The sequence below is a fragment of the Hyperolius riggenbachi genome, chromosome 1 (genome assembly GCF_040937935.1).
Source record: "Hyperolius riggenbachi isolate aHypRig1 chromosome 1, aHypRig1.pri, whole genome shotgun sequence".
Classification (NCBI taxonomy): Eukaryota; Metazoa; Chordata; class Amphibia; order Anura; family Hyperoliidae; genus Hyperolius; species Hyperolius riggenbachi.
In genome coordinates, this window is record NC_090646.1 from 644,187,194 (window position 1) to 644,199,899 (window position 12,706).

Sequence of the window (12,706 nt, forward strand, 5' to 3'; positions counted from 1 at the left end):
ATTTTGAGATTCTGTGCCGCACTGATCTGATCACCTGTGGCTGACCTGGACTGTCTGATTTTCCCGCCTGTACCTGTCTAGTGGGGTTCTGTTGGTACCCCTGTCTTGCTTGCTTCAGTTCCTATACCTTGCACATATCAAGGCCTGGGTGTAACCGGGTATTAGGGCCACACACTTGTCATCCCTTGGCTGACCGGGGACGCGCCGCACAGGGTGAAGACTAGGGATGCTCATTCGCATTACCCGGAAATGAAATTTCCGCATTTCCAATCGGAAAACTGTGGAAATACCGCAATACTACAATTCAGTAATTTTAGCCTAAACACAAAACTCGGAAGCACTGGACCAATCAAAGAATGTAGAGTCAACTCCGAAGTATTTGGTCAATCAGAGAATGCAAAAAATGACCCAAAAAAAACTCCTCGCAAATCGGAATTGGAAAACGGAAATCTCTGGCATTGACTGAAATCTGCATTTCCGACCATCCCTAGTGAAGACTGTGGAGGAGATTGGGGCGTAGGAACTGAGATCCACTATCCAGCAGGCCTCACAGCGGGACTTCAAGCATTGCTACCGTCGTGTCTTTGCTGTATGATTGGCCGCTTTGCTTATTTGACATAAGTTCTGCTCTATAACTTTGAGTTTTTCTTTTCCTCTGCACTGTCTCGCCTTTCCTCTGTTCTTCTATCTTCATTTGATTAATTACTTCTGAAACCAACATTACTTTTGGCTCTGTTGGAGTTCCCATTTAGCGAGTCCATCAAGCCACATAATACAATATCGTGATTTATCTCTGTCACCTAAAAGGTTGTTTGTGCTTAAGTAAAACGTTGTTATTTCGCATTATTCCACTTTACCAATGACAGGGATGAAAAATAGTATTTCTCCTTCCTTCCACTTAATTATACTTCCTTGTGAAGCACCGCTAATTTGATAGATTGGGTTTGGTACGTGTCAGGGAGTGAGGCAGCGCCTCTGAGCCCGTGTATGATCTTGGCATATAGTGTCTCCTGGACTCCTCAGGAGCACTGAGTCCGAGCTCTAAGGTCAACCTGCAGTGACATCAAAAAGACCAGACCACAGAGTCCATGTCCAGAGCATGTACGGACCCTGGTTACCTTTCATGGATCGAGCGATAACAACTATAGAGTCTTCTATAGTGCAGTAGGTGTCCTCTGTCAGGCACCTAACTATTATTCATTTCAGCTTCCAGTTCAAACCAACAATGAGTTCCCAAGCAGTAACTTAAAACCTATCCCCCCACCCCACCCCAGCAAAGAAGCCGCAGCCTGAATGGCTAATCTGTGACATGCCTGGTGTCTAGTGGTCCCCCTCCGACCGCTATACAGTTCCCTGGCTCCTTATGCCTCTTCCCTCCCCTATACAGTTCCCTGGTGTCTAGTGGTCCTCCCTTTCCTATACAATTAGTGTTTAGTGCCCCCCTCCCCTATTCAGTCCCTGGTGTCTAGTGGCCCACTGGCCCTCTCCCTCCCTATACAGTTCCCTGATGTCTAGTGCTCCCCCCCTCACTCCCCCATATGACTTCCCTGGAGATCTAGGGCTTCACCTCCAATATAGCTTCCCTGGTGGTCTGTTGTGGGCAACACCTGGGGGCCAAAATTGATGGCTCTACGGCCAGATTTGACATGTATGGTCTAGCCTGTCTGGGAAACTGAGGTTTAAGTAAACCTGAGAGGAAAGGATGGAAAAGTGTTATACACACCTGGGGCTCCCTCCAGCTCCCTCCACACAGATCGCTCCCTCGCTGCTGTCCTCCACCTCCTGGATGGTAGGTTATTTTTGGGCAGTCAGGTGTACTGAGCCGCATGTGGGGCGCTCTATGTCTGCCCGCCTGGCCCAGACAGACTGAAGATAATGGGGCATCTACCAAACAATTCAGGAGGCGGAGGACGGCGGAAGGGAGCGATCTGATTGGAGGGGGCTGGAGGAAGCCCCAGGTATGTATACAACGTTTCCATCCTTTCATCTCAGGTACACTTTAGATGGGGCAGACTGCAAAATGTTTGTTTCCAGGGCAATTTCTGAGGCATTTGCCACCAGTGTGCTGTGGATGTCACACATCACCCGAAAGACAACATCAGTTCCTCGGTATCGTTCCATTATTCCATCTCCAGCTGGCTTCAGCACCAGGGAAAGCTCTTTGGAAGAAAATTATTTTTGACCTATGTACTTTCAGAAATTTCCGCTCAAAGTCAATCAGTACATCTAAAAGGGTTGCCGTCAGCGCACACCAGAACGTCAGTCTCATAGAATTTCACAATGAAAGAGTCCAGGGTCATTTATTATTTATTGCTGAGATTCTAACTTCTGTATGACCTATCATAACACATGGGGAAACAAGGACCATATTAGAGCGCAGGTGAGTCACTAAGAGCCCATCAGCATTGCTAGTCAATTCCATCATTTAAAGCTGACCTTAACTCAGAAATTCCTCTCTGCTCTAAAAGATACGCAGCAGCATAATAACCTTTAACCGCTTGCCGACCGCGTCACGCCAATGGGCGTGGCCGCGGCGGCAGCCCCAGGACCAGCTAACGCCGATATGGCGTAAAGTCCTGGGGCAGCAGTTTGCAGGAGATCGCGCACAGGCTGCGCACGCATCTCCCGCTTAGTGGGCAGAGCGGAGCTCCGCTTTCAGTCTCCGAGCGGCGATCGTTACAGGGTGGATCCGCCGTGTATTTACATGTACAGCGATGCGATCAGCAGCAGCGCTGTACTGGGGACAGCCGTGTGACACGGCTGTCCCTCTGGGGGACAAGAGAGCGATCGGCTCTCATAGGCAGAAGCCTATGACATCCGATCGCCGTGATTGGCCAGCTGGGGGGGAGGGGATTTTGAAAAAAAAAATAGTAATAAATAATACAAAAAAGACCCCAAATAAATATTTATTTAAAAAAAAATAAACACAGGGGGGCGATCAGACCCCACCAACAGAGAGCTCTGTTGGTGGGGAGAAAAGAAAGGGGGGAATCACTTGTGTGCTGAGTTGTACGGCCCTGCAGCTTGGCCTTAAAGCTGCAGTGGCCAATTAAGCAGAAATTAGCCTGGTCACTAGGGGGGTTTAACACCATGGTCCTTAAGAGGTTAAAGAAAAGCATTTTTTTGTTATAGCTGATACAAATCCTGCAATAAATCTGCAGTTTGTCTACTTCCTGCTTTCATGGAAGCAGACATATAGTTAACATCCTGTGCTTTCAAATTAGCTTATCTGCCGTGGCAGTCACCTGACACAGGGAAGAGATCAAATTAGACACAGATGAGGGGGGGATTAGACAGGCTAAACTCTCTAAATACATACAGGGTGCATTTATGTATGTGTTCCTTCTGTCCTGCGCAAGAGTTTAAGTCCACTTTAAAGGGAACTGGCTAAGTATTTAGAATAATTCAAATCTTCACTGTTGAATCTTCTAAGCTTAAAGCTAAGTCGGTAACCACCATTCTCTCAGCACAGGAATATGCCTACACGAAACTAGGCAGCTGCCTCAGACACCACCAGCCAGGAGGGGGCACCAAGGTATCATATCAAAATTGCTGTTCTTTACAGAGTCATTATAATCAAAGGTCTTGGTCACATAATAAGTTGAGATGGAACTGTGGTTTAACCACTTAATGACAAGCTGACTTATAAAAACGCCTTGCTACAGCCTCTTAATGGCTCCAGGACGTTTTTATAAGTCATACACTGCTGTTGCTGCTGCTGCTGCTGCACGTGCACGCCCCCACACATGCATGTGCGTGCCCTAGCATGTGCACGTGCACCCTCCTGCGCGTGGACGTGCATTCTGGTGCATGTGAAAATAGTGGGGGGAAAAAAAACACCAAAGAAAAAATACACCTTTATTTCCAAATACTACAGTGGTTTGCAAAAGTATTTGGCCCCCTTGAACTTTTCCACATTTTGTCATATTACTGCCACAAACCTGAATCAATTTTATTGGAATTCCACACTAATGACCAATACAGAGTGGTGTACACGTGAGAAGTGGAACGAAAATCATACATCATTCCAAACATTTTTTACAAATAAATAACTGCAAAGTTGTGTGTGCATAATTATTCAGCCCCCTGAGTCAATACTTTGTAGAACCACCTTTTGCTGCAATTACAGCTGACAGTCTTTGAGGGCATGTCTCTACCAGCTTTGCACATCTAGAGACTGAAATCCTTGCCCATTCTTCTTTGCAAAACAGCTCCAGCTCAGTCAGATTAGATGGACAGTGTTTGTGAACAGCAGTTTTCAGATCTTGCCACAGATTCTCGATCTGGACTTTGACTGGGCCATTCCAACACATAGATATGTTTTGTTTTAAACCATTCCATTGTTGCCCTGGCTTTATGTTTAGGGTCGTTGTCCTGCTGGAAGTTAAACCTTCGCCCCCGTCTCAAGTCTTTTTCAGACTCCAAGAGGTTTTCTTCCAAGATTGCCCTGTATTTGGCTCCATCCATCTTCCCATCAACTCTGACCAGCTTCCCTGTCCCTGCTGAAGAGATGCACCCCCCGAGCATGATGCTGCCACCACCATATTTGACAGTGGGGATGGTGTGTTCTGAGTGATGTGCAGTGTTAGTTTTCCGCCACACATAGCGTTTTGCATTTTGGCCAAAAAGTTCCATTTTAGTCTCATTTGACCAGAGCACTTTCTTCCCCATGTTTGCTGTGTCCCCCACATGGCTTGTGGCAAACTGCAAGTGGGACTTCTTATGCTTTTCTGGTAACAATAGCTTTCTTCTTGCCACTCTTCCATAAAGGCCAACTTTGTACAGTGCACGACTAATAGTTGTCCTATGGACAGAGTCTCCCACCTGAGCTGTAGATCTCTGCACCTCATCCAGAGTCACCATTGGCCTCTTGACTGCATGTCTGTTCAGCGTTCTCCTTGTTTAGGTGGACGTCCTTGTCTTGGTAGGTTTACAGTTGTGCCATACTTCTTCCATTTCTGAATGATCTCTTGAACAGTGCTCTGTGGGATGTTCAAGGCTTTGGAAATCTTTTTGTAGCCTAAGCCTGCCGTCACAGACCAGCTGTATTTGTACTGACATTAGATTACACACAGGTGCACTCTATTTAGTCATTAGCACTCATCAGGCAATGTCTATGTCTATGGGCAACTGACTGCACTCAAACCAAAGGGGGCTGAATAATTACGCACACCCCACTGCTACTGGAATTTCAGCAGTAGCAGGAGTAGCCCCTCAATGAGACTGAGGCGCTACTCCTGCTGAAATTCTGTTTGTCCCCACGTTTATTGCCTGATGAAGCGGGCGTGGCCTGCGAAGCGTGTTGCACTTTTGGGATACTATATAATAAATGTGATTACTATTATACAGACAGTATTTCGTGTCTGCTTTATGGAGGTAAGTCCACCGCTTCCTCCAAGCAAATTTTAAAGGTTTTATCCACTTTTACCCTGCTGGCGCCTCTGTTCTCCTTTTGCTGCACCACTTGTGGGAAGACTCATAGCTTCCTGCATGACCTGCTCCACAGCTGGGGAAACTGCCAAGCAGGGCTCAGTGAATTAAAGCATGTTTTTCGCATGCTGGGAATCATAGTGACTTCGGGGGGAAAAAAGTGTAAAATACCAAATGCAGTATTTTACCGAACTGCCCTTAGGCCGTTTCAGACTACCATCTGGCGTTAGCCCGGGGCTGCACTGCTAAAAATAGGCGTTCGGGAATTACCGCGTTGGTATGCAGTAATCCCCTTCTGGCCGATATCCAAACAGGAAGTGAAGCTCGCTCGTGGTCACTTCCTGTTTCAGAAATACAGAAGTGCCCAGAGGCATATTGTAAAAATACGCTTCCGCGCATGTGCACCGCAAAGTTGCCGTCAAAATCCCTGCGTCACCACAGGCTTACATGACTTCCAGTCCGACGCAGATCGCCACAGGTGCCACGCGGTAATGTAGGTATGTCCGTACCTTACATAGGGCACTTCCGGCGCAGCGTACCAAAACGTGGGTAGTATGAACTACCCCATAGACTTTCATTAGGCTGCGGTGGGGGGCGCTAAATTTAACGCACCGCCCCAGTAGGGCGCTGATAGGGCCCTCAGTGAATTGAGGCCATAGTGCCCCATGGCTGCCAAGGGTCTTAACGAATGCCAGCCGTTGACCCTTATATAGACACCTGTCAAGTACGCTCTGGGGCTACTAGGTCCGTAGCAGCTGCCATGGTCAGGTGCGTATCTGGGTAATATAGAGTCTCTGGCAAACGCTGAAATTGCGCCCCCTTCCCTCTAAAAACAGCATCCTTTCTCGCGTACGTTTGTTATGATTGCCTGTGTTTTTTGGGATCTGGATATTGCTGAAGTAACTTTTTTGGAAATATCTCTTCTTATTCCCTTTCTACCCTCTTTTCTAACACTAAGTGGGCCCTACATGTTCTCCAGTTAACAGAATTAATCTTATCTGAGTTATGAGTGATAGGAGGCATGGGGGCCCAGCACAGGGGCAGGCATGGTGCCCATGATGCTGTAGCACCCATGGCACAAGCCATGCTTGCACCCCTCTAGATACGCCTCTGGCCATGGTGATCCCTACGCCACTTCTCACGTAATTGGCCTGCTATTGTTCTGCTGCAGTTTTTTATGTTGAGTTCTCTTTGCAGAAATAAATAAATACATTAATAAATAAACATCTGGGAGTCCCTCAGTGCTTCAGAAGTATCGTCATTATTTTAGAGCAGAAAGCATTGAGTAAAACTCAACCAGTCTTAATTACCAGGAACACAAAGCGTTTTATTTTCCCTTTTAATATTTATCACATTTACAGAACAAAAAGGTAATTTTCCACACCAGCAATTACATTATCATCCGTAGATTAGTGCTTTTTTAGGAGAGGCAGCGGGGAGAGTACGGAGGGCTTGATTCAGGAAGGTGTGAGATGCAGGCAGCGCACTGCTGCAGCCGCACAGAACTCATATTACAAATGGCAGAAGTGCGGGGAAACGTGATGGGAAGATTCTATAAATATTAATTGATTGGAAAGCAGAATGGGCTCTTCCCACTAGAAGAGTCATTTTTTTCTCTCCCTAGGAAATAAGATTCTTAATTTACCTGATCTGGTATTTAAAGGGAACCTAAAGTGAGAGGTATATGGAGGCTGCCATATTTATATTTCCTTTTAAACAATGTACATTGCCTGGCTGACCTCAGGGCCGGTTTAAGCAACAATGGGGCCCCAGGGCAAAATAAACCTGGGTGGCCCCCCCAACAGATACCCCGGAACAAAAATCGGCATTAAGGGACCTTTTTTGCAGCTGGTATAGTCAGGGTGTGAAGCCCCAATCGGTCGGAGCTCCACATTCTGGCTACCCCAGCCTGCATGGGGGACAAGGGGTTAAAAAGTTTCAGGAGGGGGGACCCCACATAATTTTTTTTTAAAAATTCCCACACTCTAAACATAAAACATTTTTTGGGGAAAATAGGAAAAATGCCAGGAATCTTCTTACAGCCATATTGCGGCTGTATAGCGATCCCTGGCCAAAGCGCTGCGGCTGCGTATAGACCCCCTGGAAACCCCGTCAGGAAATTTATTGCTCTTTCGTTTGATGCATGTAAAATTACACTACCGTTAGGTTTGCTACTAAAAGTGACGTTTACCGCATTTAAAAGTATACTTTTTTCCTTCGAAACTTTAAAATCGATTTTCTCAAAAACTATAAGGTATTTTTGAAAAATTGTTTTTCCTCTTATTCCCAATGATCTCCTAACATATCCTGCAAATTGAGGGTTTCTAGCATTTAAGGTGGATTTGCTATTAACCATTAAAGTCGGCAGGTTTTTAAATGTGTATTTTTTTTCCTTTGAAACTTTAAAATCGATTTTCTCAAAAACTATAAGGTCGATTTGAAATTTTTTTTCCTCTTGTAGCCACTGGGGGCCCCTACAAGCTCTGGGGCCCTGGGGCAGCTGCCTCCTTTGCCTCTATGGTAGCGCCGGCCCTGACTGTCCTGCTGATCCTCTGCCTCTAAACGTTTAGTTATAGACCCTGAGGCAAAACTGGAAAAAATGCACCTTTATTTCCAAATAAAATATTGGCGCCAAAAATTGTGATAGGGACATAATTTAAATGGTGTAATAACCGGGACAAATGGGCAAATACATGTCATGGATTTTAATTACAGTAGCATGCATTATTTAAAAACTATAATGGCCGAAAACTGAAAAATAATGATTTTTTCCCACATTTTTTCCTATTTTCCCATTAAAACACATTTAGAATAAAATAATTCTTGGCATAATGTCCCACCTAAAGAAAGCCTAATTGGTGGCGAAAAAAACAAGATATAGTTCAATTCATTGCGATAAGTAATGGTAAAGTTATAGACGAATGAATGGAAAGAGCGCTGAAAGGTGAAAATTGCTCTGGTGCTCAAGGGGTAAAACCCCCTCAGTTGTGAAGTGGTTAAGATGTGAGATTTGCATGCCAATGTACATTCCCATATTTGCAATTTTTTTTACATGTGAATGAATTTGCATGTGCATTCACAACATTTTTTTTTTTGGCCCATTTTTTACATGAAGGAAGTCCTATTGCCATTATTGGTAGCGCATGCAAAAACACACATGAAAAATGTGAAGGCAAAAACACATTCGTGGTACAGCATGCAATGTCCTTAAAATAGCAACTCTATTTTTCTTGCTGCGATTTTCACATCTAATGGAAAAAGGCCCATAGAAATTCATTGCTGTGTGAATTTGTATGCTGAAAAAAAATGCGCAAATCCACAGCGTTGTCCATATTCCTCAGAGCTTTCCTAACTGGCTGCTGGACATTAAAGAGAGGGGTTGCTGCACATGAGAGAGAGGGCTGCAAACAGGATGGGTCGAATTGGGAGCAACATATGGAGAGAGGAATCCCATAGGAGACAGCAGAGGGATGCAGTACAAGGAGGTTAGACATGGAAGAGGGGGCTGCATGTGGAATAGGGTGAGGCTGCTGCACGTGGAAAAGTGAACTGCTATATACAGAAGGGTGCTGCACATAGAAGCAGAGCCACAAGAAAGTCGGTCGTACGGGTGGAAAACATATGAATTCTTCCGGAGGGGAGAGCAGAGGCCTAGCTCAGAGCAGAACTATGGCGTGGGAGCCAGAGCCAGGACAAGGTCCTCCAGCACCCAAGGCTGAGATTCCAAAGTGCGCCCCTCCATCCCTCCCACCCCAGCCGTCACACACTGATTGCTATTAGACTAAGAAGCGCCCCAGGGCCCCAACACCTTAATCTCTAGTTATCTGGCTTGCAGTCACTGCCATTTATCCGCTTTTCTTATTTCTCTCTGCTTTAAACACAATAGGGGAATGATAGATGAGTGAGTTGTGAGCCCCCTCCTTCACTGCGCCCTGAGGCTGGAGCCTCTCCAGCCTATGCCTTGGCCCGGCCCTGGTGGGACCTAACACACTTCCAGGGGCTGGAAGAAGCCCCAGGTGAGTGAAGATGATGTATCCTTTAACCGTCTGCTATTGACAGACAGTCAGTGTTATCTAACAAATGGATTTACAGTTGTCTGAGGCTTGGTGCAGATGACGATGACGAACGTAGGGAAGTGATGCGTCTGCCCGTGGCTAAAACCCTCTGTGCCATTCCTGATACAAGGGATGGAAGATCTCACTTACCAAGAAAGGTTAGATAAACTGGGTTTATTTAGTCTAGAGAAAAGACGCCTTAGAGGGGATCTAATTAACATGTATAAATACATCAGAGGGCAATATAAAAGCTTGGCGGATGAGCTTTTTGTCCCTAGGCTTTCACAAAGGACTAGACTCCGAGGACATGATCTGCACATGGAGGAAAAACGTTTTAGACATTTATTTAGGAAAGGGACAGTAAAGGTGCCCATACACTTACTCGATTTCCCGCCGATAGACAGCACATTCGATCACTGTGATCGAATCTGCTGTGAAATCAATACGCAATCGCTGACTGTTCGACCGATTTCCATCCGATTGATGTGTATGCGCGGAAAATATTGCTCGATCGCCGGCGGGTCGGGAGTGCGTCGATTGCAGTGTTCGAATGTCCGACGACCGACCCTAGTGACAATACATTACCTGATCCGGCCGGCGTGACTCCCCACTGTCCCTTCTCTGCACTGGGCTCCGGCTGGCTTCACTTACTTCCTGTCGGGGGAAGTTTAAACAGTAGAGCGCCCTCTATGCATTACCACAGGAAGTAGTTATGGCAAATTCTATACCTTTAAAGGGGGCATTTAAAGGGGGCTTAGATGCTTTCCTTGCGTTGAAAGACATCCATGACTACAATTACTAGGAATGCCCAATGATGTTGATCCAGGGATTTTATCTGATTGCCATCTGGAGTCGGGAAGGATTTTTTTCCCTTTTGGGGCTGATTGGACCATGCCTTGTAAGGGTTTTTCGCCTTCCTCTGGATCAACAGGGATATGTGAAGGAGCAGGCTGGTGTTGTACTTTGTTCTCTGGTTGAACTCGATGGATGTATGTCTTTTTTTCAACCCAAATAACTATGTAACTATGAGAAGCAGCAAACTTCAATCCCCGAATGCTTTATTCCATTCTCACGATTAGAAGAAAGTGACAATCAGCACCTGCCATGCGGAGGTTTTCCGACAAGCTGTGCGCTAAAAAGCTTGCAGATCCTGAACGATTATATGGTTAGGCAGCTGAGCTGAGTGCAAACAGCTCATCATATAATTCCAGAGCAAAGAGAAAACATAAGGGCAGCACAGAGGCTGAGCGGTTCGTACTCTCGCCTTGCAGAGCTAGCGCAGCCAACCAGCTTTTGAATAGTGGCCAAGGCTCTACCTGCATGGAGTTTCTGTGTTCTCTGTGTTTGTGTCACTTTCCTCCCACGTTACAAGAACTTACTGCTAGGTTATCCTGAGACTGGCCCCCGAAAACGAGACATTAGATCATGAGCCCCGATGAGGGGCGATGAGTTCAATGTTCTCAGTGGAATGCCTTTCATGGTTCCTCATTGTGGAACATTGACTCATAGTGAAGTTATTTATTCATGTATTTTTTGACGATATTAACATAAAAGACTCGTTCGTGTCAAAGAGAAAATACCACTGAGTGGCCAAAAAATTAGAGACGGGATCCGTTGAAAAGGGCGCCTGAGCCGCCTGTATGAAAAGGGCACCTCCATAGACGTCAATGTTATTTCTGCAAATATCTGCTACAAGGTGGTGAAAAGGGCGCTCCAGTTTTGATATAGGCTAAAAGCGGGCGCCCCTTGGTAGCCCATATTTTGTTTGGCTACTTTCGGCTACAGTAGGGTGCCCCTTTGTAGCCAATTTTTTTTCGGCTACAAGGTTTTCCACTACAGTAGGGCGCCCCTTTGTAGCCCATATTTTTTATTCGGCTACAATATTTTCGGCTACAAGTTTTTTTATTCTGCTACAAAAGGGTGCCCCTTTGTTGCCCATATCTTTTATTCGGCTACAAGGTTTTCGGCTACAAGGTTTTTGATTCTGCTACAAAAGGGCACCCTTTTATAGCTGAGATTTTTGATTTGGGGGTGCAGGGGGGTTAGGAGTAGGCATCATCACAAGGGGGTCTTAGGGGTAGGCACCACTAGGGGTGTTTAGGGTTAGGCACCACCAGGGGGGACATAGGGTTAGGCACCACCAGGGGAGTCTTAAGGTTAGGCACCACCTGGGGGGTCTTAGGGTTAGGCACCACCAGGAGAGTCTTAGGATTAGGCACCACCAAGGGAGTCTTAGGGTTAGGCACCATCTGGGGCGTCTTAGGGTTAGGCACCACCAGGGGAGTCTTAGGGTTCGGCACCACCTAGGGGGTCTTAGGGTTAGGCACCACCTGGGGGTCTTAGGGTAAGGCACCACCTGGGGGAGTCTTAGGGTTAGGCAAAACCTGGGGAGTCTTAGGGTTAGGCACCACCTAGGGGGTCTTAGGGTTAGGCACCACTAGGGGTGTTTAGGGTTAGGCACCACCAGGGGGGACATAGGGTTAGGCACCACCAGGGGAGTCTTAGGGTTAGGCACCACCTGGGGGTCTTAGGGTTAGGCACCACCAGGGGAGTCTTAGGGTTAGGCACCATCTGGGGCGTCTTAGGGTTAGGCACCACCAGGGGAGTCTTAGGGTTCGGCACCACCTAGGGGGTCTTAAGGTTAGGCACCACCTGGGGGAGTCTTAGGGTTAGGCACCACCTAGGGGGTCTTAGGGTTAGGCACCACCTGGGGGGGTCTTAGGGTTAGGCACCACCAGGGGAGTCTTAGGGTTAGGCACCACCTGGGGAGTCTTAGGGTTAGGCACCACCAGGGGGGTTAGGGGAGGGTTCTGTATGAGAGTAGGGAGAAGTTAGGTCACAGTAATCACCAGGGGCTGCCTTAGGGTTAGGCACCACCAGGGAGGGGTTAGGGATCGACACCACCAGGGGGGTTAGGGTTAGGCACCATCAGGGGAGGGTTCTGTGTGAGATTAGGGAGAAGTTAGGTTAGAGTAATCACTTTTCTCAGCTATACCTAGAGCCCTTTTATAGGCCAACACATTTTGCCTATAGCAGCATCCTTTTTATAAACTAAAACTAGCTTTTTCGGCTACACCAGGAGCTCTTTGTAGCCGAATTTTTCATATATGGGCTACACCAGGCACCCTTTGCAGCTGAATTTGGCATATGGACTACACCGGGCACCCTTTGTAATCAAATTTGGCATATATGGGCTACAACAGGCACCCTTTGTAGCCGAA